This window comes from Erithacus rubecula, assembly GCF_903797595.1.
Source record: "Erithacus rubecula genome assembly, chromosome: Z".
NCBI classification, from domain to species: domain Eukaryota; kingdom Metazoa; phylum Chordata; class Aves; order Passeriformes; family Muscicapidae; genus Erithacus; species Erithacus rubecula.
This window is the reverse complement of record NC_136661.1, coordinates 9,674,257-9,682,464: the sequence shown is the minus strand read 5'-3', so window position 1 is coordinate 9,682,464 and position 8,208 is coordinate 9,674,257.

The following is an 8,208-nucleotide window of genomic DNA, read 5'->3' as shown; positions in this document are numbered from 1 at the left end:
AGCACAATTCCTAGGGCTTGGGGTTTGATATGGATAAAGGCAGCCTTCCCTGAGGATGGAAATGAGGCTTTTATGCTCTAAGGCTCTTCTCTCAGTTAAAGAGAGAAGCAAAGAAGAAAAAAACTAACAATCAATTTCTGGGTATCAGCCAAGGAAAGATGTGCCTGAATCCATTAGGCTAAGAAGGTTTCATTGTGTAGCTGTTCTAAAAGATTAAGTAGCATGGCTTACTTCAGACTAAAGAACCTGTATTAGAAACACAGCATTCATTGATGTAACTGACTGACAACAGACTGCAGATTGTACTTTATTGGCCAGTATGATATCTTGTCATGATGTAAAGGTGATTCAACAGGCCAACAGCCAGAGAACACAATTTAAATATCACAGTTTGTACTGAGGAAGTAAAACTGAATAGAATTGAAAGATTGATTAAAAATAAAAATATGAAAAAACTGACTTTCTTTTGCTTAGAGACAGGTCTAAATTTAAGGTGGCAGGGCACAAAAGTCATAAATATTACTGCATTTTTCCATTACTTACCACGACAATGGAGAAAATATCCATAATCTCATCAGACACAACTAAAGATGAAATTTTGAAAATCAGCACTGTTTAATGCAATTTTCTCTCTGTCCCCTGACTTATACAAAAGTGAATAAAACCCTCTACATCTGAAGGCAAGACATTCATATGTACTAAAATCTCCATCAGCTTCCACAGGAATAGCAGAGCTTTGCTTTGGAATTCTTATGTACCCTTCCTGCTGTATAATCAAATGTAGTAAATGTGAGAGTAGCAAGAGAGAATACTTCGTTTCTTCACTGTATTTCAGTCCAGGGAAGAAGTCACAGCTTGTAATTCCTATGCAGATAGCTAAGGTCAGATAGGACTGGGTCACCTCATCTGATTCAGTGTATCAGAGGATATTGCATTTGAGGTCTTTCAATTTAAGACATCCAACTCAGAAATAATTTCTGTGATGCTTCTTTTTTAACCTGTGAAGGTCAGAACCACACTATTTCAGCATCACTTTCACCAATAATGTATACAGAGGCAAATAGTCATTAACTTTCTCCTTGCATTTAAATGATGAAAAATTTCATTTGCATTTGATGACACACTCCCAGGAGTCCATATAAAGATATCTGTCCATGTATTTCCTCAAATTTCACAGTTAGAGACTAAGCAAATATCAATCCTATTCCCTGTCTCAGGTCACAGATAGAAATATGAGAAAGAAATACAACACTTTGTATGATGACTCCCTCCTATATTTTTTGAGATCCACCAGTCAGTTTTTAATGGTCTCCTATATTTGATCTGTCAATACTAAAGAACAATAATATTTAAAGCAGGATTCTATTTAAGAATTAATTAACCCTTTTATATACTTATTTTTTACAATTATGTCCTTATTTTTATGAATTTAACTTACAGTCTCCTCAAAAAATTAATGATTGACAAGATATATTTTTACAAAATTCAGATTATGGAAATAATTTCATTCTTTGTTATCTGAATATTGTAGCAGCTTTTCTGTTATTTTGCTTCAGACTGGGAGAACTTCAACTGGGTTATAAAAATATTTATATTGTCAATGTATTTTCCTTGAACTGATACAAGGCCTTCTAAGCTTCAGTAGTGATTCCTATAGTCAAAAATCAGACAAGTTTTTGGAATAGCAGTTTCCAGGGCTGGTAGTATGTAGTTACAAATCAGTTAAAGCAGAAACCCTGCAGTCACTGAGATATCACTCACTGCATATACAGAGAACAGTGATTTTAATTTAAAGCAGAGGAATTTGGTATATGTGATGTTGTCTTTTACATAAGCTAATATGACATACAAAAATGAGCATCACTCATCACTCAGCTTTCCTACCTAATGCAGAACTTTAGGGAAACAGAAGACTGGATTCCTAAGGGTAAGATGTGAACTTCACTAAACAGATACAAGTGAAGATCTACACTTTATTCCAGCACTGCTCTTACTACCCCTGCTAGGAAAACAAGCATTCATCTTTCCCTTAGATCAGGTGGTCATCTGGTGATGTTCCTGTGCTCCAAACAAGAGTTTAACCCCAACAGAAAAGAGACACTTATGAACAGCAGTTTGGGAAGGAGGTGCTAGCACGTGGTGCTGTTTGGGCCTGTACTTGTACACATTTACAGAGACAATATTATGGGCAAACAGAGAAAAAACAAGCCTAAGAGGAAGCCATTCCTGTGATATATCTGTCCTAATGATTCCAACAAAATTAATTTTTTGAGCTACTGGAAGAGAATCTTAAACAATTAAGAATATCAGAGAGTGCCTCATAGACTTTATTAATTTTACAGCATTTTGTGGAAGGTATTTGCAGATACCATATGCTGTGAACAAAAATAGGAAATAAAAGCTCAGTGTGTTTAGATCAGTAGGCAAAAGATGCCAAAAATATCTCTCTTTGCTCTGAGAGAGTAAGAAACACAAAAGACAAAAACAGTTATGAGTCACTGCTAACATATCACTGCCTCTGTGAAAGCCAGATAGGGATAGAATATATGAAAGTCACTAGTCAGCATGTGTGAGGGAAGCCCACACCAAGATAAAGCTATTCCAAAACACAAATTCTGTGAGATGCGTAAGAAGAAGCTTGGGTCTTTTGAAATACTTGACAGAAATTATCCTACTTAGCTTATGAAATATACAGTACTCAAGCTGCAAAAATTCATTTGCTTATGTAAAGACACATTGACTCAAAGAAGATAAACTAAAACAGGAACTCATTTCCATCCATCTGCAAAACTGCTGGCATGTGTGCTACTCCCAGATTGTATGAAGGTGTAAATAAATTCTACATTCTACAGATATATTTTGCTTCTGATTAAAAAATTATAGCAAGTCTGTCTCTTAAGAGACAGAATAATGTTGGTTAGAACTTCTAGTAGAATGGGTGGAGTGACAGCATTTCACTGTTGTGCTGATATTTGCTTTCTTCTTCTTAAGTAAGCTTGATTTTGAAACAGCATTTCATAGATGCAGCATTAGATGAAAAATGTATTGTCTTGCTAAAATGTAGCATGATACCTGATTTTTTTCCTCTTACATCAGTGTCCCTTGTACATGGTCTGACTGCCATGTAGACCAACTACTGATAGGTTTTGATTTGATGGTCGTTAAAGATGAAGGGAGAAGTCTGGTTTTAGCCTTCCTTTAGCTTCTCATTGAGAAAGTACATCTTTCTCATAAATTCTGCATTGTGGAAAAGGTATAAACACATGCAGAAGTGATCTGTACATATCAAACACTGAAGATTCTTCTCCATCTGAAAATGTTTATTACTGCAAAATAGATTCATAACCATCTAAGGAACCTGAATGCACCACATCCATGGAATCTGATGAGGTTCTTCCACAGGCCCTGAGGGAGCTGGCAGACAAAGTAGGTAAGTCACTAACCATAAATTTTTAAAAATTGTGGCAGACAGGTGAAGTTCATGATGACTGGAAAAGGGGAATTATAACCCCCTCTTAAAGATGAAAGTGGAAAACCCAGGGAACTGCAGTCAGTTTCACCACTGTTCTCTGCCTGGAGTAGATTCTCATAGAAATTATGCTAAGGCACGTGCAAAATAAAAGATTGGTAACAGCCAACATGGATTTACTAATGGCAAGTCATGCCTGACAAAGCTGGTGACCTTCTGTCTAGGGTGACAGCATCAGTGGACAGGGCAGAGCTACTGACATCCCCTGCTGGACTTACTCAAAGTGTTTGACACTCCCCCACAGGACAGCCTGGTCTCTAAATGGGGGAGACATGGATTTGGGGGATGGACCACTGGGTGGATAAAGAACTGGCTGGATGTCTGGCCACAGAGAGCTGTGGTCAAGGGCTCATGGTCCATGTGGAGCCAGGGACGAGTGGTGTCCCTCAGGGGCCAGTGCTGGGGCCCATACTGCCCAACACCTTAGCCAGGGACAAGGACAGTGGGATCAAGGGCACCCTCAGCAAGTTCCCAGGCAGCACCAGGCTGTGTGGGGCAGTCGACACGCTGGAGGGAAGGGATGGCATCCAGAGGGACCTGGACAGGCTTGAGAGCTGGGCCAGTGCAAACCTCATGGGGTCAACAAAGTGCAAGGTCCTACAGCTGGGTCATGGCAATCCCAGACACACCAACAGCTGGGGCAGAGAAGTGATTGAGAGCAGCCCTGCAAAAGACTTGGGGGTGAGGGTTGATGAAAAGCCCATCAAGAGCTGGCAGTGTGTGATTGCAACCCAGAAAGTCAACTGTGTCCTGGGCTGCAACCTAAGGACCATCAGAGAACATGAGCACTTCCCCTGCAAACACAGGCTGAGCAATTTGTATCTGTTCAGCTGGAAAAGAAAAGGTTGCATGGAGACCTCAGAGCAACCTTCCAGCATCTGAAGGGGCCTGCAGGGGAGACAGAGGAGGTTCCTTCGTCAGGAACTGTAATGGTAGGACAAAGAATAATGGGTACCAAATGAAATATGGAAATTATTGGCTGGATTTTAGAAGGAAATTCTTAACTGTGAGGGTGATAAGATAGTGATTGCCCAGGAAGGCTGTGGGTGCTCCAACCCTAGCAGTGTTCAGGACCACTCTGAGTAAGGCCTCAAAAAATCTGGGTTAGTGGGAGGTGTCCCTGCCATGGCAGGAAGGGGTTGGGACTAGCTGTTTTTAAAGTCTCTTCCAGCCCTTAGTAGTCTCTGATTCTCTAAAATGCAAAAACCAAGTCAGACCTGTATGCTAAGTGGTTTATATGCAGTCATCCATGATTCTTTACACAAAGTCTAGTTTCACAACTAGAACCTAACATAGGAATAGTTGAAGAATTTTTAAAGAACCAGCTCCTGTAAATTAAGAGAAAAGGATATTAAAGTAAGCCACTGAGAAAATGTGTATAAATTGTAACAAATTTACTATGTGAAAACATTCTCATACCAGGACAGGTTTTGCTTCTAGAAAAAAAAAAACATAAATCATAAAAGGTTTTCATCTTATTAAGGAGCAAACTACAATGGTCATGGTGGAACACATAAGCAGCTTGAATGATTGTCTCTTGTTTCCAGATTCTGAAATCAGGATTTTCTAGTTATCTGGCAGTTGAGTCATATTTGATGACTAAGTATTTTGGAAAATTAAGGTCTAATGACTCTATATATCTGAAGACTCAGCTGCAGACGTAACAAGCTGAAATTCCTCACACGTGATTCTGGATGATGCTGCTCTTGGAATCTTGATGACCCTAGAAATCTCTGTACCCTTCAGTGAAGTTAGAGGAAAAGCTAACCAAAGAATACATAGAGGAATCTGTCATTGATTTATTGCCTTACAGAAATGATTTATTCATTCTAATTCTTTGCTGCATCTCTTAGATTCTGTAACAGAATGCAACAATTCAAACCAAAAACTTTGAAGGTTACTATTAGGGCAATTCATAATTCCAAAAATACTCCTTTCACTCCCTAAATTAATTAATACCTAAAAAAGGGATTTTCAGGAGTTCACCACACTCATCAACCTGAACCAAAGTGTTGCATAATAACAGGCACAGATATCTTGCCTAATGTTTTTTTACAATAGGCATAATTTTCTTATATAATCACTCTGCGGTGTTAGGAAGGTCTTTTCAATATGTGATAAAAGAACTCTTTTTTACAGTTTGAGTCAATTACTTTTCATCCTGTTCCTAAAGACAAGTTCAGATTTCAGGAAGGGGTCACCAATTGTGCTGTATTATTTTAGATCACTGATTTGTATTAGGCCTGAATTGAGAAATTACAACGGGGTCATTGGCACACCCTGAAGAAAAGGAACCTGGTCATGCTTGTTCACATAAACGCTAATACAGATTAAAGAGGTAATAACAAAGCTGAAGTGTCCCAGACATTTACTGTGCTGATTTGACTCCAGACAGAGCAGCATGAAACTTCCATTGCTTTCCTGGCATTCTAATCCAATCACTATTTTATAGTGTCTGTAACACATATATCCCCAGGCACTCCACATAAAAATATAATTAAAACAAACATTGCACTGGATAAGCTTTTAGAAACAAAGTATCCTTTTAATGTCAGTTCCTTCTAGTGGAGAGACACACAATTATATCTATTTAAAGGATTTACTGTGAAAATGGAACCAGGGAACATTTAGAAGACAAGAATCAAATGAGCATGATGTACTAAGCAACGTGATGATACTCAACATTCACCATGGGGTAAAGACACTGGTGAATCTGATATATTGACAGTATTTGCATATTAATTCATGAAGAAACTGACAGCCAATGCAGCTGAAAACAAATAAGAGCTACAGCATGTGGAATAAGATTAGCTTACCTTAACATGAATGCTGCACTACTCTTCATAACTTGGGAAAAAGACCTAGGGCAGAATCACAGCCAGACAAAGAGAGATGTTCATCCATTTAGGCCTTTATTTAATAGGTTTTAATGTTGGTGATATGCCTTCTCCAAAATTGCATTAACCCATGTGAGAAAAAGTAGATTTGAAGCAAACAGCAGAACTCTATGCCCTTAACCAATATTCTATGTAGTTACAGACCCATTTCTTTTAATCCAATCATTTTGGTGTTAGAAGCCCAGTGAACACACTCTAAAGAGGCTGAGAAAACAGAGTTGTCTTGTAGTCTGGATGTTCTGTTTTAAACCTGTGCAGCTTCAAATTCTGCTAAGAGAGAATTATAAAACTATCAAAGTTCCCATCCATAATAAAGGAATTCTGTATGTATGAAAATCAAACAAATAAACAAATCATAAGCAATTGCCACATAAAATTAGCTGCATTAACTTGTAGTAAAAAACAGTCACTGTCAATCTCCATTATACAGACAGAAAAACTCCTTGAATTTTCCCTAGACGTCTGAATTGGCTAAACTATACCAGTAGAAGCACAGGACACCAGTATAATTTTGTTGTCAAATGTTTGGATCCCTTGGAAGGTGCCCAATACATAAGAAAACAGTAAAAATACATAAGAATAAATGAAAAGTGAGAATTACAATATAAGAAAGTGTGTAAACAATAAACAGTGCTCCAAAACACCATGGAAAAATTAATAATCTCATTGTGAACAGAGGACTCCAGCCTCTTCTGAGCTTTAATTCAGTCTCTTTCTGAATATTGTCTTCCCTCACTTGCATCCCCATACCTTCAAAATATAAAACTTGTTGGCATGTACAAGGGGCAGTCACACTTAGTCAAAAACATTTAAATTATTTCTTTTGCAAGAATAATATACTCATGGCTTTCAAACTCACAGTTTGAACTGTGTGACTGCCTTGCAGTCTTCAAAACAAACTAATAGTCTTAATCAGTAATGACAATTTCTTTAGCTCCTGAAACACTTCTAAAATTTATATAAAAGAGAGTCTTAGAAGCCTAAGGAATACATCAGCACAATGACATTTTTTAAAAGTGGGTTATTCCCTTTCCAAACCTAGTAAAACTCAGTTCAACTTTAACTAGTTGTACAGCAGCAAAAAACTAGTGTATAATGGAATTTTTAAACTCAGACTTGGCAAACTTCCTGGAAAATATTGAATCATGAAAGGTCTAACATTTATTTAAAAGCTAAATTCAGAGTTGATCTCTAAGCTGATCCCTTCTATACACGAAGTACTGGAAACAAAACTGTTCAGAGTCCGATTTTTAAAGGTCTGTTTGCCCTAGAAACACTCTCTTGCTCTTAATAGGCAGGATCTTCACCTTCTCTCACAAATACTACAAAGTAATCATGGAAATAGATACAAATGAGGAATAGCAAAGGTAACATTTCATTCCGTATGCCGATGGGCTTGTAAAATGCAAGGTCTTCCAACTGATTTAGAAAACAAGGACAAGGACAATAGTGTGATCACCTGTCTGGGAGCAGCAGAGATTTAATGCAGAAATGCAGGAAGAAAATACGGCTGCCCCAATTGTCAGGAAGTGTTTTCTTTCTCTGTACAAGAATTAATGAAAAGTATTTGTGATACTGAAATAATCTAGGAATGTTTCTCTCCAATTTCCCTTTGGGACTTGTTTCAGGATTCCTCATTTCTATTACTTTGGTTTAGCCTGCCTGATGATTGGTTAGTGTCTGTGTCCTGTTGGTACTAGAATATAAATTTAAATACCACAGCCAGCAGATATCTTATAGTAGGAGCCATAGCAGAGGCCATAAAACAATATTTCAAGTTCA